This window comes from Phodopus roborovskii, unplaced genomic scaffold, assembly GCF_943737965.1.
Source record: "Phodopus roborovskii unplaced genomic scaffold, PHOROB, whole genome shotgun sequence".
Taxonomy (NCBI): domain Eukaryota; kingdom Metazoa; phylum Chordata; class Mammalia; order Rodentia; family Cricetidae; genus Phodopus; species Phodopus roborovskii.
In genome coordinates this window covers 7,096,823-7,123,693 of record NW_026126470.1, presented here as the reverse complement: position 1 = coordinate 7,123,693, position 26,871 = coordinate 7,096,823, and the positions used below count along the sequence as shown (strand labels likewise).

The window sequence follows — 26,871 nt, the reverse complement described above, 5'->3', positions numbered from 1 at the left end:
GTTACTACTCAGATATAAGAATAGAGAATACTACACATTGAAGCAGGTATCCACAGGAGTTTTCTGTTTGAGCTGCTTAGAAATATCCCTTGGCAAAACTACTGCCTCATTTTCGTGTATTGCCTCCATAGTGTGTTCAAGTCACTGAGGAGGCTTTACACAGGTTGAAGTTACACGCCCTTCAAGTAGATAATAGAGACCACTCAAACCTATTGAGTTAAAAAAAAATAGTAGTTCAAGGTTTAGGGCTAGTGGTTTACCAAATTAACAGAATAATTAGATAGGACAAGACAAAAACAAATAATAAAATACCCTCCCCTCAGATAACATACTTCTGAGGAGAATGTACTGAAGATTCTAGTAAAAGGTGGTGAAGTTCCACATAGACCGCGTCAGAGATGCTGCTGTGGTGATTTTGAACTTTTGAAAGTTAAGGTGCTTCCCTTCACAGAGAATTGCTTTTGTTGATGAAAACCACCCCGGGTGACTTAGCTGCTGCGTCTGGATTTGAACTGTGCTTCTTGACATCAATACGCTCTAGCTTCTGGCAAAGGGCAATAGTTGAGTAGCATGGAATTCCAAAAAATCTGAGCATCCTGGTGCAAACAGACACAATTCTGCATGCCACAGAATGTGCTAGAGATCTCACTGGGATTAGGCACAGCTGAAACCAGGGTCTGCTTAGTTTCTCTGTTTGCTACATCATGATGCCCTTGCTGCCCTACAGGTGTTTCCTAGGGATGCTATGTCAACACATCTCCTGTGCAGAATTTGGTCTTTGGACCCAGCTTCCAGACAACTGGACTAGAGACAGGATAGATTTTTACACTGTCAGTTCCAGAACCCTTAATTACAAATAAGAGTTGCAGATATTGCATCCACACACAAAACTAATGAGAAATGGTTCTTGTTTAAATGCCCTGGGGTGGGGGTGAAGACCATTTGATGGATGAGATAGAAGGATTCTCCTCTCGAGCAATATGCAGATGAGGAGCCTGTGAAAGGACTACTAAAATCTGTTAAAAACACTGTTGGCTATAATAACTTTTTTTTTTTTTTTTTTTTCCAAGGCAAGGTTTCTCTGTGAAGCCTTGGCTGCCCTGGAACTCACTCTGTAGACCAAACTCACAGAAATCCATCTCCCTCTGCCTCCAGAGTGCTAGAATTAAAGGTGTGAGCCAGCACCACCCGACTGATAATACGTTTTTCAAGGTCTTTTTGTAACCATTCCTTCTGGTGCTTACTTTGTTTGTAAACAAAGAGTTGGATGATGGGACTTTTTGACTCCGTTATTATCAGCTGTTAGAGTACCCCTCACTGTTCTAGCTGCTTTTAAGAAAAGGAATGTCATCTATCTATCCACAGTAACATCGCTTATGTCCCCGTCAGCCTAACTGCACCTTCATGGATACCTTGAGAAAACTGCACAATAAAGGCCTCTGCCATGGCACACCCTCGGATAGGATGTTTTAAAAAGTTTTAAGAGGCTTCTAGTGACCTCTAGCTGACTCTTCAGCCACTTCCTTGTTCCCCAGAGAGAATGTCTCCAGGCGATTATAGAGTTTCTGTGGTATGGTTTAGCCAGGCATCCATTTACTGGCTGTGTTTTCATGATACCCAGGTTCACTCAGGTGATCCGCAGAAGACTCTTGTGCCTCCTCCTCCAGTGTTGCAACACATGCCCTGATAAGATGACAATTGTTACAGACGGAGCAGGTAACCTGGAGGAAGACAACTGAAATGCGAAGATGGAAACAGCCATCAGCTGCTGGATAGCTGAAGGAGCAGAACCTGGAGAGTTCTGGAGCAGCAGGGCAGAAGAACAGTGGAAGAAGAATTCAAGAGTGGGTGGAGTTGAGAGTGAGGGATACAGAGAAAGCTAGATGGGAACAGGAAAGGGAACCTGCAGGCCCTGGTCACCAGAGGAATTCCACAGAGAGCTTTAACGTTTTCAGTCAGCATTCTCAGACTACAAGGTAAGAGCAGTAACTGGCTACTGTGAAAGGATTAAGGAGTTCTGATAGCTGGAGCAGCTTGGAAGTTTCCATGCCCGACATTGGCCAAATTTGAACACTTTTGACTTCCTAGGGTTACACAAGAGGTGTATGTGTAGGGTGGTCCAAGTGCCTGAGTCCTTCTACACCTGAGGGCTCTGTTTAGTTCTGTTTCCACCCACCAACTGTGTTTGTGCTCTGCTTCTAAATCCACTGGAAACAAAAAGCTGTCAATCACTACCCCTTGGAGAACTTCCCTTGACTGACCTTAGCCAACTGATTGACAACACAAAGTATTTCAAGGGTGATGATAGATGACTGAAAAGAGATGGGGACAGCAGCATATTGCCTAATAAAAGACTTGCTAGGCAAAAGGAAAGACAGAAATTTTGGACAAAACAAAAAAGTATGGTGACTTAGGAAGTTACTATAAAAACATATGTAGACAGTGAATATGGAAAGCACCAAAGGATAAACTTTCTTTGGGGTATTGTGACAAACCATATAGGTTACATGCTCTACCTCTACAGACTTTTTTTTTTTTTTTTTTTTTTGAGAGAGTCCTCATGTGTCCTATGCTGACTTTGAACTTAACTATGTAGCCAAAGCTGGTTTTCATCTTCTACTTACCTGCCTCCACCTCCCAAGAGCTGGAATGGCAGTCATGTGCCTGGTACCATGCTTGTCTTTGCTGCTCTATAGAACATGGACTTCAAAGAAATGTTAAGTATAATCTATTTAAAATAAAAATAAAGCAACTTTAAAGTATTACTTTAGAGATGGGATGTCATAATGAAATAAGAAGTAGGGGGCAGTAGGAAGTAACAGAGATCACTCTTTGAAGATGTAGAAAATGAGACAGAGACCCAAGGCTTCCAGAACGTGATGATTTATTAGCTGTAGAGGATGAGAGACAGAGTCTATGATGAGCTTGTGGGTTTGGACTTGACTTGAGCAGCTGCATACCTGAGGTCCCTGGGGACAGCGGGAGATCTGCACATTCTACATCTGTCCTTGCAAATCTGTAGATGTAGGAAGGAAGATCTGTTTCCACTTTTAGAAAACCATTCTCTGTCCCTCATTCAAGTTGTCCTAGTCAGCAATTTTAACTCTCTCCCCCCCATTCTCATTACTCAACTAACTCGCTCTTAGCAGTTGGGAAATCCTATCCTATAAAAATTGTCACCTTATTTTAAAATACATTAAACACTACAAATTGGGATTTTGTTTCCTTTTTCCAGTATTGCTTTTTTTTCTTTTTGAGCACAGAAAAATACTGTCATAGCTTTCTCCATCTTGTTAGCTCAAATGGCTCTGACCAAGGATCCTAAAGTGATGGTTTTTCTCTGTGCTTCCTTGAGTGCCTATAAATTAGAGGATTTATATAGTTATATTATTATGAAGTTTATATGGAGTTTATATGGTACTTTTAAGTTTATATGGTGTTTTAAATAGTGACATAAAGCGAGATGTTACAAAAATACAAACGGAATGACAACTTAGGAAACTGTGCTGAAATGTCATGAACATAGAAGGTAAATCCACTTTCTTGTGGAAGATTTCAATGGCAAATGCCCTGGATTGCTGACTATAACTATTGATCTGGAAGCAAACAGCTTCATAAATAGGCAGATATATACAGCCAAAATGATTTGACATCTGTACTTTGTACTATTAACCCAATGATGATTAATAATTTTCCCAAGGAGTACTGAGGAAATCTGTTAGTTTTTAAATAAAATGTGTGGCCAAGCTCAGTAAATAAGTATATGTGTGCTACCACCTGCCAGAATAAAGTAAGAAGGGCTCTGATTACTATTTATAAATTATTAGTTTTGGGTTGAGAAGTCTACTTTTAGGATATATGCTATAACAATCTTTACTTATTAATTGCAAATTATGTCTCCAGTAGCCCCCACCCTGAAAGCCCCTAAATAGCTAAATTATTATAGGTCAAAACTGTTGATAGTTACAGATCATTTACATACATTGAAACCTGTATTTATTTCTAATAATTTTTACAAGAAATTTCAGAGTACATGTTAATATGGGTGGATCGTAATTTATGAGTACACTAAAAGTAAAAACACCACAAGTTGGTAAGACCATTTAACCCATACAAATATTTCTGGAAATATGTTTTGAGATATGATCCATTAGGTAACTTCGTCATAGGGAAAACATCAGAGTGTCATGACCCAGCTTGAAATATATAGCCTTCTGTACACCCTGGCAGTATGATGGGTTTAATGCATTGCATGATAGTTGTATCAGGGGAAGTAAAGCGCAGCTCTCTAAGATGTAATATAAAACTAAGTTAAATCAAGGTGTCCTCATGTTTTTATTACTGCCTCTTATATGTATATAAGCTAACACAAACTCTTATGCAACCTTAAGCAGATTTTTAACACTTTAGTGATTTGTAAAACAATAGCACTCTCTATAGACTAGTTCCATCTTAGTGTTGGTTGATGGGCCTTTGATAACTCATACCAAGCTGTATGATACTTAATTTATGAGATCATATAGTAAATCAATATAGAAAACAAAGGATTTAAAGACTGCTTGTTCGGGTGGATATAGTTATTATGTAATATTGGTGTTTACTAAGAATTGATTAACCTTCATGAATTATTTTTGAAGTAAAAAAAAAAAAGCACAATGCAGATGATTATTTTTACTCAAGTTCACTAAGGCATTTGTATCCTACCGCAATCGACTTTGCCAACCTTTGGATGGTTTTGATACTTGAACTTGGTGGTTCACATAATACAAATGCACTTATGGTTTTAGGTTTGGAAATGGACAGGGGCAGGAGACCAGTGCTCTATGCAATGTTAGAGTGTAGAAGAGTAGACATGACAGCTGAAAGATGAAAATGTCCTGGGATCCACTCCGCAAAGTGTGAAGGGTACCAAATTGGTCCCTAGCACACAGAAAAATATTCTAAACTGGAAAGTAATATATTTGGAAAGATTTCCCTCATGACAAAATCCAGGAAAATAACTTGTATGTATTATGGTATATAAGGTGGAATTTGATGCCCTGTATCTTTAAGTAGAATTTTCCATATATGGGAAAAGTCTCTGGAGCCTTCATAATTAAAACTACCCTATAATTCTGGAAAAGTGGATGGAGGTTGAGATTTTCCACCACATAAGTATTGGCTAAGTTTTATTGGCTGAAAAGAAATTTTTCTTTATTAGCGAGTTTCCCTATGCTTATTTGGTGCCAGTTCTTATATTTATTTTTGTTTTATACTAGTTTTGACTTTTATTCATATAATTCAATTCAGATTTCTATTGGTTGTAGTTGGTTTCTTGGAAATTTTCATCTCCAGAAAGATTCCTGCAAGTCCTCTGTCTGGTTTGGTTTTATATCATAGAAACGGTATGACTAAGATGCAGGGGGAAAGGTGAGGCATTAGAGGAGGTTGAGAAACAAGTCATTTTTTTTACTGGGTTGTCCCCACTGGTGGCCCTGCACACACACACATGGGCATCACTAGCTGGATTTACTGACTTATCAAAAGAAAAAAAAAATACGTGAAATTGGGAGAGGTCATGTTGAGGAGTATAAGGGAGGAGTTGGGCAGGGAAATGGGGGTCAACATGATCATATTTCATTATGGACATATATGAAATTCTTAGAAATAATTAGTAAGAATCTAGTGTATCTCAGAATACTAACTAATTTGCCACTGTGGTTCTTGCATCAACAGACAACATTGCAAACCCATCTTTGCTTTTTATCTTGCTACCAGTATCTATCTCCCTACCAGGATTTGTTCAAATTATCTTCTTTCTAGTCTGAAGATTCATCATGATCTTCCTATCTAAAAATGTTGGCTTCTGCCCATTTGAATCTTCAATGTTTTTCAGAGCCTTGCTAAAGAATACTTTCTAAGAGGGAGGGAGGGAAGGAGGAAGGGAGGGGAAACTGGGATCTTTATGTTGAAAAAAAAAAAAAAAGAGAGAATATTTTCTACCCAAGGCTTTCAAAAAATTTCTACCCAGGAAGGCTGTTTGGTATTATTATTATTTTAAATACACACACACACACACACACACACACACACACACACACACCTTAAATATTTGACACTGTTTCTTTGTTTCAAACTTTATATGCCCACCATTCACTAATTATAAATAACTAGGAGTATCAAGGGAAATTTATATATTGATTCAGATTGGGGTGTATTTATACAGAAATTCAAATTGGGTTATTTTGTTTCTAGTTCTCCCAAAATTTTTCATTCGTGATTTGCTATCTGAGTGATAGCAAATCCAGTTGCATACCCAAGGGAGAGTGTGCTCTAAGCAGGAGAACATAAAAATAATTGAAAACACACACACACACACACACACACACACACACACACACAGAAAAAGATGTTTCTGCAAACATCAACAGGTTAATTTACAGTCAACCACAGAATGATTGTGACCCTAGCTTTTATTGGGTGAGCCATCTTCGCAGTCCTCAACTGTAGCATGGAAACTCATTGTACCTAATGGCCTTATTTTCCAAATTGCTTTCTTTTGTTTGTATTTTTGTTGTATGGAAGAGTGAAATGCAATAAGATAAAATGCATAGCATGAAACATTTTTAATTTTGGAGAACTGTGAGCAAGCAGATTACATTGGCTCAAATATCTGATTTCTGAGTGTTTTGGTTAGGTCTATTAAATTCTGATATTTAATAGCTGCACACATATCATATTGATGCTCAATCCATGATTAACACTTAGTATGCCCAAGTCTATCCTAAGAATTAATGTTCATTCAACATAATAAAAAGAATTTTTGTCTCCTGACATTTATCCTAAGTGCTAGACAGCTATCATAGATTATCCAAGCTGTCACTTTGTACTATGAAGTTTCATGCTGTGTAGATAAGACATGTGCCAAAATAGGATTGCCAGGGGAAATTCTATTTCATCTTACTTTCTACATCTTATCTCACCCTGTTTCAACTTAGTATCTTTTAATTTTGTTGATTTAAGAGCGGAAATGAGAGTGTTAATTTAAGACAATACTCATTACCTATCATTATTTTATCCAATGAATATTTATGAGTGCCTACTATGTGTGATGGGTATTGTTTGAGCACTTGTGATACACAGGTGAATTAGATAACACATACACACACACACACACACACACACACACACACACACACACACACAGATCCATTTTGACCTTAAACTTGCTGTGTAGTTGAAGATCACATTGAATCTCTGATGTACCCACCCTGACTTCTCAGTGCTGAAATTATCGGCATGGGCCACTATGGCTGATAAATTGGTAGGGAGGATTAAACCCATGATTTGTGTATACTAGACATGTACTTTGGACACCGAACTTGGACAGATTGAATTGTATTTAATCCAAAACCCTCCTCCCTGAACACCAGCTTTCATAGTACTAGAAAGAGCTGTACATCCTGCCAGGGAAGAAAATGTAACAATGGGTCCGCCCAGCTGTGATGTCCATGAATACAATGACTGTCATGGGAGGATATTTCACTCTTGTTTTGAACAGTATTCCCTTTATGTAGGTAATGGATAGAGTGAAAATAACTAAAACATAGTTTGCTCTCTTTTAAGTTCTGAACTTGGTGGCAGCTTTTCGGTGTACATTTAAATTTGCAGCAGCTAAGCCTTTCTTTTTCTTGGCATTTATTTTTTACATTTACCAATCAAAACTCATGTCAGAATGAAAACCAATTCACATACACTTTGAAAACCACTTTAACAGAGACACACAATTTCCCCCAACCCATATGGCCTTGAAAATGAGCACGAGGGAGAAGGAATTGGTCTGTACAAATGTGTCTGACTCTTGGGTGGCTTGTGGCCAGTGGTGGTAGTTTAATGAACTGATTTTGGCTTCTGTGGTCCATTGACCTGGGTATGGAATCAAAGCAAACATTTTCTACTTTGTGGGATGCTGGGCCAAAAGAGGTTTTGTTCCCTTTCCAGTAACAGTTCTTACATAGGATGATTGGACAGCCTCCCCTCTGTTTGAGACACATGCTTTGAACAAGCTGTTCGTAATCTGGAAGGCTAACTTTCAAAAACTATAAGTCCATTGCAAAGCCGAATGAGCAGTCATCATCTTGGCATGGAGGGCCCGCTTTCTGAACACAAGTGAGTGCCATTCTCAGCCTAGGTCCTCAACAAATTGCTTAAGTGATACTGTCTAGAAGGCGACTACTAGCATCTTGTTAGTTTTAAGCCATTGTCAGTTTGGGACAAGATTAGTTTATTGGACTGTTTAGAAAGATGCTAAGGGCATAAAAGATATGTTCAAGAGGAAAGAGAAATGACAAGCCAGTGTATTGTGCCCTCGAATGATGGAGAGTTTGGGGAGCAAATAAGTTGATACTTACAAAGAGACAGATGGACTACAGCACTGAAAATTGATGCTCTTGCAAATGATCCTGATTTTGTTTCCCGTATCCTTGTCTAGTGGCCTACAACCTATTTCAGGGCATCCAATATTCAGCCTTCCACTGGCACCTGTACACACATGGTGCACATACATACACACAGGCCCCCAAGCACACTCACAAAATCAATCAATAAAAATCTTCAAAGAGGCACAAGATCAAAAATAAGAAAAAGGAGATGATAAGAAAAGAGGACCCTCAGAACAAATTGGCCACACAACAAATATATCCACAGGTTTCTCTAATTAGAGTGATATGCTGTCTGGAGTTTCTATAATTAAAGGGAGGTCACCTCTGGCTCACTGGGACCCTGTCTCTGAGCTAGCTGCTCCGGGCATGCTGGCAGTTAATGTGGAGTCAGCACTGAAAAGCTTGAGCAGGATATCTCACTCAGTGCCTTGATTTTTGCAAAAATGAAAATCCTGACTGCCGGCTTCACTCTCTGTAGTCCAGACCATTGTCCCTTGTAGGCTATCCAATATACCTGTTTTCTTCCTACAAAGAAACAACAAACAAACAAAGAAGACCTAAAGCCCTTTCGTAGTTTCATAAAAGCTGGCATTTTCTTTGAAGTACGAGTCCTTAGAGGGAGACAGACACCATGTGTCTCATTTGATGCTGGTGGATGAACTAATTATGATGGACTCCTGCAGTAGAACTGAAGGTCCGGTTTCATACTCTCTTTGCCTTGTGTGTATAACTTTTTCTTTGAATACCCAACCAAAATATTGCCACTAAAGTTTCTGTACCCTGACTCATTTGTTGAGTCGTATCCCTGTAATTCATGAACAAGCGTAGTCGCAGAATCTTTGGTGCCTGTTCTGTGGGAATTAGAGCTAAGTCTTATCACTGGCTTGGCCCACACTGTTTTGACCCTGAACTTCAAGGGCTCTCTGGTGCCACTGACTAAAATAGGACATTCTTTCTTCCTGTGGAGTATCCCAATTTTATATATATATATATTTGCTCAGGCTAACACTTTCCAGGGAAGGATGGAAACCTAATTGACGTTAGACTTCAGACACAATGACCCTTATCATGCCCATTTGTTGCTTATAATATTTACATATGTGACTGAAATGGCCATTTTTTATGTTTTCTCAATAATGTTCTTTCCATTTATATTTTTAATTGAAAATAGATTTTTTCCATACAATACTTTCTGATTATGATTGCTCCTCCTCCAACTCTTTCCAACTCTTCTTCCCCTTCCCATCCAACCAAATCCACATGTTTTCACTTTTTCTCATTAGAAAACAAACAGACATCTAGAAAAAAAATAAAAAAGAAAAAAATAAAATATAAAATAAAAACAAATGAACTATAATAGGACAAAACAATCAAAATAATAGAAAAAGAGCCAACAAAAAGAAGCACAAGAAACACAGATAGATGTAGAGACACATTGGAGTGCACAGAAGTTTCCTAAAAACACAATGGGAAGCCATACTATATAAGCAAAGGTCTTACAGGGTAAGAAAAGAAGTGGGGGAGGGGAGTTGTGAAGTGCCAGTAAGTTCCTTTTGAATTGGCCATTTACTGCTGAGTTATTCAGTTTCCAGGAATTTGTTGTAAGCTTTATATTGTTTCTGTTGATATTCAGTTTTAATCTATGGTGGCCAGATATGATGCACGGTGTCATTTCATTTTTTATTTTTTTTTTTATCTGGTGAGACTTGCATTGTGTCCAAGTATGTTACCAATTTAGGGGAAGTTCCAAGAGTTACATTACATTCTTTGTGTTTGGGTGAAATGCTCTGCAAATATCTCTTAGGCCTATGATTGCCAGCATTTCTCTGCTAAGATTCTTGTTTGTTTTTTTTGTTTTGTTTTTTGCTTTTTTGTTCTGAATGACCCGTCTATTGGTGAGAGTGGGATATTGAAATACTCTACTATCAATGTGTGAAGGTGCCTTTGGGATTGGTGCATAAATATTAAGAATAGCAATAGCCCCTTGGTGTATTTTTGCTTTTTATGAGTATGTAGTGCCTTTCTGTATCACTTCTGATTAATTTTGGATTGCAGTTTATTTTGTCAGATATTAAAATGGCTACAACTTACTGGGTACATTTGCTTGGAATAACTTTTTCCATCCTTTTACTCTAAGATGATGCCTATCTTTGATGTTAAGCTGTGTTTTTTGGATGCAGCAGAAGGACGGATCCTGCTTTTGTATTCTACCTGCTAGTCTGTATATTTTTATTGAAGGATTGAGACCTGATGTTAAGAGATATCAATGACCAATGTTTGTTGATTCTTATCATTTTATTGTCGTAGTGTGGGATTTTTACTCCTTCTTTTCATGTCCAAGATTGTTTATTCTGTGTTTTCTTGTGTGTTATTAACCTCTTCAGGTTGAAGTTTTCCTTCCTGTTCCTTCTATAGAGGTGGATTTATAGATAGATACTACTTAAATCTATTTGATTTTATCATGGAATATCTTCTTTTTTTCCTACCTATTGTGATTGAAAGTTTTGCTTAGTATATAAGTCTGTGGTCTCTTAGGGTCTATAGAACATCTGTCCAGGTCCTTCTGTCTTAGAGTTTCCATCGAAAAGTCAGGAGTTATTCTAATAAGTTTGCCTTAATATGTTATGTGGTATTTCCCTTTGTAGCTTTTAATAGTCTTTCTTTGTTCTTTACATTTAATGTTTTGATTATTATGTGTTATGGGGAATTTCATTTTTGGTTTAGTTTATTTAATGTTTTGTGTGCTTCTTGTGTTTTGATAGGCACCTCCTTTTTTAGGTTAGGGCCATATTCTTCTGTGATTTTGCTCAAAATATTTTCTGTGCCTTTGGCCTGGGTTTCTTCTTATTCCTTTATTCCTATTATTCTTAGTTTTGGTATATTCATAGTGTCCTAGCTTTCCTGCATGTTTTGTGCTTGGATTTTGCTAGATTTAGCATCTTTAAACCAAATTATCCGTTTATTCTATCTTGTCTTCACTGTCTGGGTGAGGCTTCCCTCCTAAGTTCTTGTTTAAATTCCTAAATTTCAGTTTTCCTTCAGTTCCATCTTTTTGTTGATTTTTATTTCTACTTTCATGTCCTGAACAATTTTCTCCATTTTATTTCACTGTTTGTGTTTTCAAAGATTTCACTAATTGTTTTATTCATATCCCCATAAAGGTCTTTGATCATATTCATAATAGCTATTTTGTATTCCGTGTCTTGTACTCCATCTATATTTCATTTATCAAGGCCTACTGCAATAAGGTTGCTGGGTTCTAGTGGAGAAGCATTGTCCTGACTGTTACTGATTTTCTTTTACACTGGCATCTAAGTATCTGGGTTTGTTATGATTGTAATCAGAGCATTGATACCTGGTTTGCTGTTGTTGGGTGACTTTCTATTCCTTGGTTTCTGTTGCTTTGTCTGGACCTTAGGAACATGTGGTGGCTATGGGTTGCCTGGTAGGGAGCACTTCTGAGACCCTGTCATGTGTGACTGCTGGGGATCCTGAATAGAACTGGTTTCTAGGTATTAGAAGCTGACATGCAGGAATGAAGATGGACTAGAAGTTGAGAGTGTCCATGAGGAGGATAAAAGCTGGTTCTGCTTGGAGAATCTGTCTCCCTAGCAGGAGTGGCCTCCACAGGGACATTATTTAGGGTGCAGGGGGTGAGATAAAAGGGTGGTGAGGAAGGAAAGCTGTAAGAGAGGATTTGCTTAGTTCCCTGGGAGTAGGGACAGAGTGGAAGGAGAGTTCTGCCCCCAGGTACAGCTGATGCTCTGCCCCCAGGTACAGATAAGACTGAGTAATTAGAATTGAAGGGTGGGAAGGAGAGGGCAAATTCCTTACCAAATTTCCTGTCCAGCATGGCCACTGAGTTTCCAGGGATAAAATCATGGGGTGAATTAAATTTGATTTTTCTTTGTCCTCAGCTTTTAAAATTTATGCTTTTATCTTAACATTGAGTTAATTTACTTAGTTTTCTATTTATATATTTATTACATATTCTGTGTTCTATTGGACTTTCTTGCTTTTGAACATTGAGATTATAGAATTAGGCAAGTCACAAAAGTAGCTTTTCAATGAGTCCAAGTGGCCTGAGAGAGCTTTGTTCTGGTAGCTTATGCTATGGAGCGCATTGCTGCTTGTCTATGGAAGTGCCCGAGACCATGAGTCTGCTTTTCTCTGACTACACAAGATTATGTTTGTATTGGAATTGAGTTTCACTGCTTCAGAAGCTGTTGGATTTCTAGTTGTTTTCTCCTAAATAAAGTATTCTGAACTTGAAGAATTAATGTCAACATCTTAAGTTTTGAAATATATTATGCAGCAAATATAAACTCACAAGTTTGATTGATTTTATAGTTTCCTCAAGCAAGTTGTGAATGCCAGGGTCCTGGGTGTGTTTACTTAAATGATTGATTTCCTACCCTGCACATCTTTCTGCTTTCCTACCTCCTCACAACTCTTACCTGTCTAGTGGGGGGGGCATTGATGGAATAAGCTCCCAGGTATAATTGTCCTGAAGCTTCAGAGAATACTATCCTACTGTGATTCTTTTCCTAGTTATTAGCTTCAAAGTGTATCTGACCTAATGACATGCAATAACACATCTCTCAGCCTTGTACAGAGCAAGAGGCTTGACTCCAATTCAGAAGTTCAAATTTCACTCACTGTACATTTACTTTCTAGTGCTGTTAATTAGCTAATTTGTGAGGCACAAATAAGCTATAATTAGCATGGTGCTTTGATATTTTATTTCTAACAACAGGAAGATGATTACCTTTGAAAATAATAAAAGCTTTAAATCGAAGTAAGGATCTAAATTACAGTGGATGAGCAGTGTAGCAAAGTGAATTCTGTTAATCCCCAACTGCAAGTACCAATTAGTTAAGTATTAATCAATTTCCTATATAAATGGAAATGAGGAGAGGTAGGAGTCCTTGGTAAGATAATGTTTCTCATTGATGCAGACACCATCTGCTGACATTTTGTGAAAAAAAGTTCAACTTTTTATTCTTTTGTCCATGTTATCATGACTGTTACTGTTGTTCTTGCTAAACTCTTGCTGGGGCAGACATGTTGGTGAGACTTCATGGGTGTAGCTCCTATCATTCCTAGGAGACACAGTCTCATAGCAAACTTCTGGTTTTCTCTCTCTCATAATCTCTCTGCTCCCTATTCCACAGTGATCTTAAGACCTAGGTGCAGGAGTTGTGTTGCACATGCATCAGTAGGGACTGGGCTTCACAACTCTGCATTTTGATTGGTTGTGGTTTCTTGTAATGGTCTCCCTCTTCTGTAAAGAGAAACAACCCTCGATGGGTGGGGGTGGTGGATCTGTATTTCTTTAAATATTGAAGGAGAACATCTTCAAATATTTGCCCATCTTCCCTTATTTGTAACTGTATTTTGAACATAAAGAAAACAGTAACATCAAGCAATTTGTCCTTAGTATGAAGCCTCCAAATACAGAATAAAGTTTAAATTTTGAAGGATTTCTTAGTCATATAATAAATTGTTTTTGCTATGTGTTTTGCCATCCTCTTTGGATGGGAAATTTAAGTTTGGTCTTCACTGGGCTAGGATATGGAAATAATTGCCTAGTAGTATGATCTGTACATCTACAAATTAAAAGTAATGAGGCACATGGTGTCTAATCAGAGGCACATGTCTTGTGATGCTTTGAAAGATTCAAGATCTCTCTTCCAGCTTAAACAGTCACTATCTAGATATTAACAGTTCACTCAAATCCCAGAGCTGAACTACTCAATTGCTAGAATGTGATTTTGGTTCTCTTAACAATTTATCTATCTCTAAGGGAGCTCTTTCCTCTTGCCCCTACATAAACACACATAGTTGAGATAGGTGAAATATGAAGTACTCCAAAATGCATGTGAATGCTGGTGTGTTGTCTCAAGTGGAAGATAAAACAAAGTTTCTCACTGAAAAAATTGAAAATATTCCCTAAAATCCCATTTAGAATTTGAGTATAAGAAACATACAAAACACACAAAGCATACAAACACATCCTGTTCAGAAGTGGATTCCATTGGCAAGGTATCACAATGAGTATTTGCAAAAGCTTCCAAATGCAAAAGAAAAGCCTGAAATCTTGTCTCAAACATTTAGGATAAGGGATACACTCAGCATGCATGTATATGCAGACAGGTATATATATGCATGCACAGGTACATATTTGTAAAGGCTAGGGTTTTTCTGACCGCCACTGGTCTGGTCCCGCCGCCGCACCAGCCTCAAATAATGCACAGAGACCCTGCATTTGATATAATGCTGCTGGCCAGTTACTTGTTTCTTATTGGCTAGCTCTGTCTTAAGAATTAACCCATTTTTGTTAATCTAACATTTCCACGTGCTTTCATCTTACCGGAGAGCCAGCTGCTGTCCTGCTCTCTCCAGACTCTCCATCTTGACTCCTCCTTACTACTTCCTCTTTCCTCCTTGTCTCCTAGTCCCGCCTATCTTGCTTTCCTATTGGCCAACAATGCTTTATTCATTAACCAGTATGAGAAACATATTTACAGAATGACATCTCCTATCACATATGTGTGTTTGTACTGGTAGATTGTTCTTTCTGTAAATTTCATTTCTATGGGTCCAGCAGAACATTTGTTTTAGCATAGATGAGAGATCATAAAGTGAATCCATAAAATCAAAGTTTAATTTTGTCTACTTCAATAACTAATAAATAAATTAACCAACTCCATTTTCAAAGTATCAAAACAAAATGTTTGAAGAATAAATCTTATAAAATGTGTCATATCTTTATGTAGAAATGATGTTGTTGGTGACATTTAAGTATACATATGAAATTCTGATGGTTATGCTATATTTGTTCATGAAAAATTTGTATTATAGAAACTTCATTTTCTAAGATAATGTTGTGTACAGTCAATAAAAGTTTATTTTTTAGTTTACACTTATTTATTTGAGTGTGTGTGTGTGTTTGAGCAAGCATGGCTTGTTGCAAATATAGAAGTCAGATAATTTATGTTAGTCCTTTCCATTTTATTATGTAGGTTCTTGGGACCTAGTTCAACCATGACATATATTTCTCAGTTTCCCAATAAATAACTTAGCGTAATTAAAAAAAACAAAAAACAAAAAAACTAGGAGACTGACATTGCTAGGATTATATTATACATCATAGTTTGTATGTTATATGTTATATATTGCATAGTTGTAGTATTTCATAAAATGTGAATATTAATGAGAAAGTTATTTTTGCTTATTAATATTAACACCAATATTTATTTTTATTAGTATTAATATTAGTAGTAAAATATTAATTGAAAAGACAGACAAATAGACATTCCAGGGTCCAGAACAACTCTTTACTGACAGTGGTTAGTTACTTTAGTGTGATGACTGTATTTACAATGAAGAAATCATTTCACATTCAAAGAACTTTATTAGGTTGGATCTTTATACAAGTATTTGGGTCAACTCAGTTCTTATATACAAAACTTCTTGATTTTATTAAATATTGTTGGTAAATCAGTAATTTATAGAATAAAAACAATAAAATACATGTTCTTTACCTTGAGTATTTGTAAGAAAGTTCATTCCTGTTTACTTCATCTAGATTTCAATGGAAATTTGTACATCAAAACTTTACAGAAAAATGTTAATAATCATACTGTATTTGAACTGTGACAACCTTGAACTGTGACAACCCAATTGCATTTGAATAGCAGAGAAAACCAGTAAATCATGGAATGTGTACACACACACACACAATTTGTTTTTAATTTTCAACCATATTGCCACTTCAATTTCTTTTTTCCTTTTTTTTAAATTTTACATATCGATCCCAGATCCCTCTTCTTCTCTCCCTTCCTCACTTCCTTCCTCCCTCCCTCCCTCTTTCCCTCTCTCCCCCGATTACATGCACCCTGACCACCCTCCCCTCCCATCTTCCCCCCACTCCACATGTAGGGTGATGCCATCCAGGAAGGTTCATCTAAATCTAGTCAAGTCATTTGAAGTAGAAACTAGGACTTCTCTCCTGCCTCCAGGTTAAGACAGTATACCTCCATGGGGGATGGGCCTGCAAGGTCCTTTTGTGCATCAGGAATACATCCTTGTTCCACTGTCTGAGGTCCGTTAGACTGCACAGGCCTTCTAGCTGAGACCCATGTTCAAGGGGTCTGAGTCAGTCCCATGCTGGATTCCCAGTTACCAGTCTGGGGGCCCGTTAGCTCCTCCTTGTTCAGGTCAGTTGTCTCTATGTGTTTCTGCAGTGTGGTCTTGTCCTTCCTCTCTACATCTAGATTCTAGTTCGACTCAATGTTTAGCTGTGGGTGTTTGCTTCTGTTTCCAACAGGTACCAGATGAGGGCTCCATGATGGTGGATAAGTTAGTTGTTGATCTCATTATTGGGGAAGGGCATTTATGGTAGCCTTTCCACTGTTGCTTAAATTGTTAGTTGGAGTCAGTCTTGTAGGTCTCTGGACATTTCTTTAGGTTCAGTTTTCCCTTCAATCCTATAATGGCTCCCTCTTTTATGTTTTTTCTCTCTCTCTTCTGTCTTCTATTCCTCCCCTGACTCAATCTTCCTAGTCCCATGTGTTTTCCTCTCCTCCCCTTCTCTTTTTCCTAGTTCCCTCTCCACTCATTGCCTTTCCCCCCACTCCTCATGTGCTCTGGGGTCTTGTCCCTTCCCCCTTCTGTGAGGGACCTTATATGAATCTGTTAGAATCCTCCTTGTATCCTAGTTCCTCTGGTGGTGTGAATTATAGGCTGGTGATTTTTTGCTCTAGGTTTAAAATCCATATATGAGCGAGTACATACCATGTTCCCGTTTTTTTTTGTGATTGGGTTACTTCATTCAGGCTGGTTTCTTAAGTTCCATCCACTTACCCGTGAATTTAAAGATTGCATTTTTTTTTTTTTGCTCAGAGTAGTATTCCATTGTGTAGATGTGCCATATATACTTTATCTCTTCTTCAGTTGAAGGGCATCTAGATTGCTTCCAGGTTCTTGCTATCATAAATAATGCTGCTATGAACATAATTGAACACATGTCTTTGTTGCATAGATGTGGATCATTTGGAAATATGCCTAAGAGGGGGATTGCTGAGTCCTGACACACACACATACTTTTATGTAATACTACAAAGCAACAGAAATAAATAAACCAGTTTACAAAATACCAGGAAGAATTCTGGCAAAATATATTGAGAGAGTAAAATACAACAATAGGAATAAAGGCACATCTTGCATAATTACACTTGTGTAAAATAAAAAAAAAATAGATAAAAATGATTAATGGCTATAGGAATAAGCAAGGACTGCATCATTTAGAATGCAGTGACATAGTTGAAGGAACAGGGGACGTGGTGTTGTATGCCTTGATATTCTGGTGGTTAACCATTTGTGTTTACTTTGTAAAAATTTAATAACTGATTTTATATTCCTTCCTCAATGTATAGTTTACTCTCACCATCTGCTTTAGTCTGGATATTATATAGAGTTTTATGATTATCGGATTAACAATATCATGGAATACATGAAATAATAAACAAAATTATAATAACACTAATGGCATTCCTTTAAAAACTTAGGAAATATTTATTGGTTATATTTTGACTAATATTTAGAAGAATAACCTATTTGCAGAATAATCTAGGTATTTTGGTTAATATGGTTGGTTTTAGAATAAGAAATATAACTTTTCCAGTAGTGATTATTGTTTTCAAACATTTTGACTGATAATCCTTTTTTTTTTTTTTTTTTTTTGGAGACATGGTTTATCTGTATTGCTTTAGAGCTTGTCCTGGAACTCTCTCTGTAGACCAGGCTGGCCTTGAAGTCACAGCGATCCACCTGCCTCTGCCTCATGAGTGCTGGGATCAAAGGCGTGCACCACCACCGTCTGCCCAAAAAAGTTCTGTTTTAAAACTTCAGGGAATTTCTACTTACTAAAGAGTTATGTGTTTATAATGTAGAGTATTAGGTAAAATTAGTTCACAGGAGAGCTATCTGAGAGTCACCAAGCTTACCAGAATTACTGGCAGTTGCAGTGTGTCCTATTGGACACTGGAAGAATGAGTGATCATCCTGTGAAATGCCATTGAGTCCGGTGTCTTCCTTCTGTGAGGAACATACAGTAAACCCCCCTGCTACAGCCACTTAGGGAGAACTTGCCCGAGGTATTCATACTTAAACTTCCAAAGGCTTTTCATTGTCATAAGCCACTTTATTTAATTCCTTCATCTCAGAAATGGGAATTCAACCACCTTTCTGACATTGCAGTGACACGATGATTAATTAGCTAATGTTTGCGAAGTGCTTTGAGGATATAAAGTGCGAAATAAGTGTTGAACACAGTTAAACCTCACAATCAATCAACACAATGCTTTATTATGCAACATCTTCCAGTTCAGATAGAGTCAACTAATTTACTTAATGCGAAAGTTAGAAAATATACACAACAAGCTAAAATTGTAAGTTATAAGATGTAGCAGGGGTCAGGGAGGCATAATTTATTTATTAAATGTTTTCATTTTCATTTATTATAAATTTTATCTTAGTTTAAAACAAGAAAACATTCCATTTCAACTTCTATCTCAGATTTTTCATTAAGCCCATTCACATAATTGTATATGGTGGAGTATCCTTGAATGTCCTCAATTCTAAACACAGATTTAACTCTCCAAATTACTGTTGTTCTCTTCCAAAGTATGTCTGAAGGCAAGAACTACAAATCATAAATCACATTAAGAGGCTTTGCATTAGTAACAATATGTGGAGAGCTTTTTGTTATGTGTGATTTGAGTAGTATATAAAAGAACTTACATAAGATAGACATGGTCTCCAAGTGATTATGGAAAATGCTTGACAAAGTCCATATATATCACCTCTGAGCCCAGATGCACAGAAAAATGAGAATGAGAAACAAACTCTTTCTTAGTTATTTAAAATCCTAGGTGACACTATGTAGGATTGGGGAATTAAATCAATTTTATTTGTCCACATTTAATATAGGATAAATAAATGCTAACTGGAAAGTGAGTTATAACTATTAAAGATACTTAAAGTATTCTTTAAAATGCCTGAAGCCTATCCTCTAACTGCATGAAAAGACACCCTTTTGTCACATGTGATTTCTTTATTTTTTGTGGGAAAATTTAAGATGCATAATGAACAAATGTGAGAGAAAATCCAGGGCACTGGTAACCTAGACACTTTCTCTTGCCTCTGTACACATAAAGGCATTCTTTTTCTGTGTTAACATCAGTCCTTGCCTGAGGATAATCAGAGTACAGCAAAGGATTCAATTAGGTAGCTGACTTTGTGAAAACAAACCACATTTTAGAAAATATACAGATCCCAGAACCCTCATTCATTCTGGGAAATTCTTCTGGGTTTCTGAAGATCATCTAGGGTAATCTTTGAGACAGAACACCGAGTTTCAACACATTCCGGTAACTTGCCTTGGGAGAGTTGAGTGTGTTAGGGGGTGTGGCTTAGGTGTGTGTTTGGTGGAGGAGAAAAGGGGGCTGCATCAAGTCCTTTGTCCTCCTCATCTGTCTGTTGTCTTTGGAGGTTTGGGATTCTTGCAGGTTCTGGAATTTAGCAGAACTAGACTGGGGCCAGCTGCTGGCTTTGCCATTTAATAACATTCCTGTGACTTTGAGCTCATCACTTCTGGGCTTTAGTTTCAGTCCCTGATAAAATGGAGAGATAATGCGTGCATTTCAAGGTTGCCCTCACAATTACAGAGGTGCCCCTGAGTGGAGGGCCAACAGACAGATGAGAGGTCAGTGGGTAATGGATGGATGGTGAAATTATCCCCTGCTTCTACCTCAGTTAGAAGATGGAAACCAGTGCCATCGTCTAGTTCCTTGGTAGCTCTCACTGCACATCACTCTACATATAGGCATCTAATTTTGCAGCTTTTTATATTTCAGTTTTAAAACTTATTTTTATTTGATTTTATGGGTATGAGTCTTCTGCTGCATGTATGTGTTTGTACCACAGACATTACTTGTGCCCACTAAAGTTGTAAGAGGGCATCAGATCTCCTAGGACTGGAGTTATAGATGGTTATAAACCACCATGTGGGTGCTTAGAACTTTGTGTCCTCTAGAAGAGCAGCCACAGTTCTTAACTGTTGAGCTATCTCTTTAGTCCGCATTTTCTTTCTTTTTTTTTTAAATCAGAAAAGTGATCCTCAGATAGATTAATAGCTGTGTATAACACAAGTCATGTAAATTAATTAAGCAATCCAACATGACCATCTCAGAAACTGCCCTGCCTTTACATCTGTACCTTTGGTGTCCTGTTGAGATGATTTATTAACTTTACCCCATAGCTTAATTACATGTATAATCAGGGAAAAATAAGGCTAGAAAAAAGATGGAAATGGGTAGCGGAAAAAGTCAAAATGCTGCATACAGGGTTCTTAAGTGACTAATGTCATCAATGCATTCTTTCACGTTCATGTCAGACTTTTAAAAAGTTACACTTGATACTATGGTGTAAAATTAATTCTACAAGAGTTAAACTTTCCCTTAGTCATAGTGTGGTATCAGTCAGATGAGGTCAGTTTATATAATGTCTTCCTTGCCACCAATTTTATGGACTGAAATGAAACTAGTGTAGTATCCTCTTACTGACACAGTTCTCATCTGTCACTGCTGAATGCACATCTTGTGGCCGTGACTTTATCCATGGTTCCTTGGGGAAGCAGAGTGTATCACTTACAATGCTTGGTGAGCTCATAGAGCTATTTATAATGTGTAACGCAGCCATTAATAGCTTAAATATTTATAACCACATTTATTAGCTATATATCACTGGGACAACAAATAATGCATATGGAGGAAATAGCTGCTTTCTCAATTGCAAAACAGGCTTTCTTTCTTTCTAACTGCTCTGGGAAGGAAATTACATTGTCATTTCCACAGAACACAGGGCAATGCATCCTAGGATCTTTATACATGTCTCAACAGCATTGTTGTCCATGAGACCACTTTATTCATTTTGGGAGGTTTGCTTTTTCTTACCACCCTATGTCCAGATCATGTTCACTCATTTGTCTCTGCTTAGACTGTCACAATTCTGGTCACCTGACCCACACTTTCCTAAGCCCTCTGCTTGGAGTTGTGCTCTATTAGTCTCCCATGTCCTCTCAGTAGAAAGATGTTCATCAACAAGAGATACTGGTTCGAAGGCCTGCAGGTGCTTGGAAGTCTGAAAACCTCGTATCAATCTCCTCCCTTCCATGTTTACAACTGTATTATGCTTTTATATTTTTGTAAAGAAATACAAAGTAAAAACAGTATTTAACTTTCCTAAAATCAAATGATCCAGTGATAGTTGGCCTTTTTTTAAAATTGATTTTTCTTATTTTACATATCGATTCCAGTTCCCCCTCCCTCCTTCCCTCCCTCCCTCTCTCCCATACCTCATGACCACTCTCCCATCCCACCATCCCCCACTCCACATGTAGAGTGATGCCTTCCAGGAGAGGTCATCCAAATCTGTCAACTCATTTGGAGTAGGAACTAGGCCCTCCCTCCTGTCTCTAGGTTAAGGGAGTAAACAGAAGCAGACACCCACAACTAAACACTGAGCTGAACTGGAATCTAGATGCAGAGGGAGGACAAGACCAGGCTACAGAAACCCACAGAGACAGCTGACCTGAACAAGGAGGATAGTTGGCCCTTTTAATAGACAGTAACAGCTCAATTAGAACTGCTTTCTGTTGAAGTTGTGGTAGTAAGAAAGTTTTACATGGAAAAATCTCTGTGACAAAGCTTTAGTTGGGTAACAGCTTCCATGTCTGCCTTAGAGAAGGATAGAAAACATTATGTATTCACGGCAGCATTTCTAGAATTCTTTGAGCCTAAACACCAATCTGCAATAGGAAAAGGGTACTACCTGTCATGCTTGCCAGCCAAAGATATGAGAAGCTTAGTTTTTGTAAATTAACCAACAGTGATCAAATTATTTTTATTATTAGAAGTTACAAACTTTTTTTTTTGATAATTTGATACATGAGTACAATATTCATATCACACCCACCTCTTTTGGAACCCCTCCAGTTCCTCTTGTGTTACCCCACTCCCTCTCAAACATATGACCTTTCTTTCTTAATTATTATTATTAGATACACACACACACACACACACACACCATTCTGAGTTCATTATTGTTGCTTTAATGTACATATGTTTATGGCTAACCCTGTGATTGGATAACCCATCAGAGGCTCATCCATGGACAAAACAGATTCTTCTTTTCCAAACAGTTATTGGTTGCTGGTAGCTCTTCTTCTAGGAGTGGGACCTTGGGGAATCCTAGTCACACTGGCATGTTGATTGGCTCTGGTGTGTATATGCAGATACTATTTTAGTAAACATAGTGTTGAGATTTCATGAAGCAGGTTCTTGTAGTGCCTATAAGAAGCTATCTTATAGGAGATATTGTAGTCCTCCAGCTTTTACTATCTTTCCATTGAATATTACCCTATAGTAAGAAATGACAGATTCTTGATGATTCATAAAATAAACACAATAATTTTATTTAATAAAGATTTTATTTTGTAACTTATATTAAGTTAAATAGATCAGAATAATTGCATATTGCATAATCATAAAATTTTGGAGATATATGAGATTCTAGAGTTCATCATGAGCATAGCAATATACCACAATGTATTCAATATTAGCCTTAAAAATTCCACAAATATTTTCCTTGATGAGCTGTATTATGTACTATACAGCACAAGAGAAATAGAATGAACCATTTTTAATCACTGCCCACAAAATACACCAAGAGTAAAATGTTTTCTCTTGCCCTCTTCATCACCAGCAGCCATTACTAGTTGAAGACTGCATGCATTTGCTCAAATCTTGGCATTCTACCTCATTAACATCTAAAATTGCATTCACCAAGATAGGCACTCCCAGCTGATCTGAGTTAACTAATAGGTGAAAGTATTTTGTTAAAACCATCCTCTCCCCAAAGTTCAGCATTTCCAAATAGTTTACGATGTGGTTTGGCTAGAAAATATATTCTTAGTTTTTAAGGAAATATTTGAACAATGTATCATAACATCTTCTGTGCTGCAGGATCTTTAAACTCCATCCTCTATTTCTTCTTCACACAAGGGTGTTCTACCTTTTGACACTGATATGGTCTTGTCATCTGTAAATGCCTAGTGCTGAATCCACGGTATCTTGGGATGCAACTGGCTTACAAGCCACAGGCTGGACATGCCTGGAACAGCTTTTCAATTAACCCAAGAATATATCTTTCACATTTGTAGAAAGTGATAGTAATCTTTTTTAAGGATTTTCCTCAACTATCAGTTCAAAAACTCTGAGTATAAAAAATACCCTAGAAATAGTATCTAATAGCCAACAAAGTCTGGATAGAAAGTTCAGCAAACTTCTTGCTTTGTAATACTCTAGTCAATTCCCAGAATTTATATGGAAACAAAACAAAACAAAACGAAGCAAACAAACAGACAGAAAACCAGAAACCATGCCCATGCTTCTAATTCCATCACTCAGGAGGTCGCAAGATTATATAGCCACCTTACTGAGTTTGGGGTCTGTTGCAAAAAAGTGAATGAGAGTGAGGACAAACATGTAAGGTTGACCTATGACCTCCCCATATACATACAATCACATACACCAACACACACATGTGGACCTGTGTATTGCAATGTCCTCTGATACAAAATATCCTGCAGGGAAGTTTCTAAGACTCAGGAAGTGAGCAGACTGAAAGCTTCAGGAAGTTCAGACCAACTGAAACTGAACTACTTGAAAAGGAGTGTTTTTTTTTTTTTTTTTTTTTTTTTTAACTTCTTGAGGTCAGTGAGCTTTTCAGGTTTAGTGAGTTGTCACCTATGCTGGGTGGACTTTGGTGTGCAGCTGTCTTTGAATCATTTATGTTCTTACAAAGTAACCCCCTTACCCATACTTCTATAAGTAAACTTAATAAATTCACTTGCTCACCACATTTGATTTTGGTAATATCCATATTTCGTTCTGTTGTTAGTTCCTTGTCTGGGGTGGTAAATATTTGTTCATTTCATGTCTTTCCAGGAATAGTGTCTTACAGCAGCATCCTCTCCATAAATGTACACACACACACACACACACACACACACACACACACACACACACTTAAATAATGTCACATCTCAATATTCCTACTAAACAATCTGTCCATGCTTAATAAAGCTGTGTTTTTTCCTTATTATTCTTAATACTACTTAAGAATCTACATGATGCCAAAAAACCCTAAGAATAAATAACATGCATATATTTGTTATATTTTGCTTTTATAAATTCAATGCATAAAAGCCTCTCAGTAACCGATGTTAAATTCTTAAAGTAGACTACATTATCTTCAACCATATTATCTAGTGCCATATGTCATAAAATGACAGTTTCCAGAGAATAGCAGGAAATCCACAAAAGGATGCAATAAGTGCTTATTTTCCTAATACTTTCTTGGAGAGGCATTTGATTTGACTTGATTTTTTTGATTTTTAAATTTGATTTTTAAATTTTGCATAAAAAGTGAATTAAAAATACATAGTTGTTAAAATCATTGCAGGCTAGAATACAGCAGGTTATGCGTTCTGTGCTTTTGAGCATCATATTAATATGTGAAAGGGCACTCCATCACTCACAAGCTAGGTTTTGAGAGGTGCCTTGTTCTTGGTTGTTTCAGGTTATAGCAATGAAAACGTAAGCAGAGTAAATCTCTTATCTGGTAGGCAGCTACTAACCGTGCCCGATGGCCTCTTGGTACTCACACCTTTTTTTTTTGACTCTGCTCTGAGTGTGTGCTGCTCTCAGCAGCTGGAATACAGCAATAGTAAGTCCTGACATTAGATTACAAACAGGTTGAACAGAAAAGATGACTGAAATTAGTCCCGTGTGAGGTCCAGGCACCAAAGATCTGCTCATGGTTTCACCTAGTAAGGGCCGCAACATTAATGACAGCCATGGCAACAGTTTGAGAATGAGAACTTGGCAATGCATCTGTACCTTCCTGAACAGACATAAGATGATGAATTTGGCTGACAACAGCCCCCTCTCCCCCTCACCCCATTCCCAGATCACAGGACCCCCTATGCTCAGATTCTTGACCAACAGAAACTGTATGGTATATTTTTGTTTAAAATGGTAATTTGGGAGGTCATTTCCACAGATAACACATCTGCTCTTATTTATATTGAAGTAGATATACTTAATGTGAAGAGAAATGTTTTGGGATATGGTAGAGCAAAGGATGAATCTGAGTATGATCACTCTTCAAAAGAGTAAGCAGTATTTCCACTAGATCCCCAAATTCCAATTCTAAATATCTAAACACGATCTTCGGTATGCTCATCTTCATACCAGCCTTCTTCACAACAGCTAGAAACTTACCCAGGTTTCAATAGATGGAAGAGTGAGTAAGAAACGCGGTATATAAGAACTACAGGCAGATAAGAAAAGCTGGGAGTGGGAGAGGGAGTCCTTCCCAGGGATGAGACCACCAGCCTAAGGGCCAGTTCCAGATAGTCATCCCTGAAAATATACATGCAAGTATGGACTCAGCAGGTTGCATTTAGGAATATATATAAGAGGCCATGAATTTGAAGGAAAATGGAAAAGAGTATATCAGAGGGTTTGGAAGAAGGAAAGGGAAAGGAGAAATGTAAGTAAAATACCCAAAAAGTAAATAAAAGCTATGGTATCCATTAGCCATGGATTATTATATAACCTTAAAAGGAAGAAAATATGAAGTATGCTACAACATAGTGGAAACTTCTCAGAAATATGCTATATTAAATAAGTATACAAATATAGTATGATTCAACTTATATGAGAAGTATCTTAATTATTTATAGATATATAAGTAGCTTTATCACAGGTGGAGGGAAGAAAGAAGCAAGAATGCTTTTAACATGAGTATACAGTTTCAGTTTGAGAGGATGAAAAGTTCTAAAGACCGATGGTGAGGGTGTTATATCCTTACTGTTACTAAACTGGTCACATAAAATGAGGAAACTTGTTAATTTCATATTATAAAATTAAAAAAAAAAACTGAGAATTGAAGGTTTTATTGAATAGGTAAAATTTCTGAGATAGTTATTGTAAGATTCTCTGAGAATAAAGAAAATACATTGTCATCTTATAAGTACATTAATCTTCATTTTAAAAACATCTGTAAATAAAAAGTACAAAAGATCACAGCATTCACGGTTGGTACATTCACGGTTATTACATTTATCTCTTTGTGAATCTTGCTGTTTTTTGCCAGTTATAAACATACCCACACATAGAAGAAGAAAGAACTAAGAATTAAATCAAGCCATCTAACCTTTGACCTATAAACTTTCCTGCCTTGAAGATGTGCTGGGGCATTAGTGCCACAGAACTTGTGGGCTTGACCAACAACTGTTTGGTTTAAATTGAGGCCCACT

At 37.3% G+C, this 26,871-nt stretch overlaps 1 pseudogene; it reads left to right on the top strand.

Annotated features, from left to right (window-relative positions):
- Positions 1-1,748: 1,748 nt before the first annotated feature.
- The window catches only part of LOC127227316 (sorting nexin-1-like), a 42,478-nt pseudogene continuing 17,355 nt past the window's right edge, over positions 1,749-26,871 (top strand).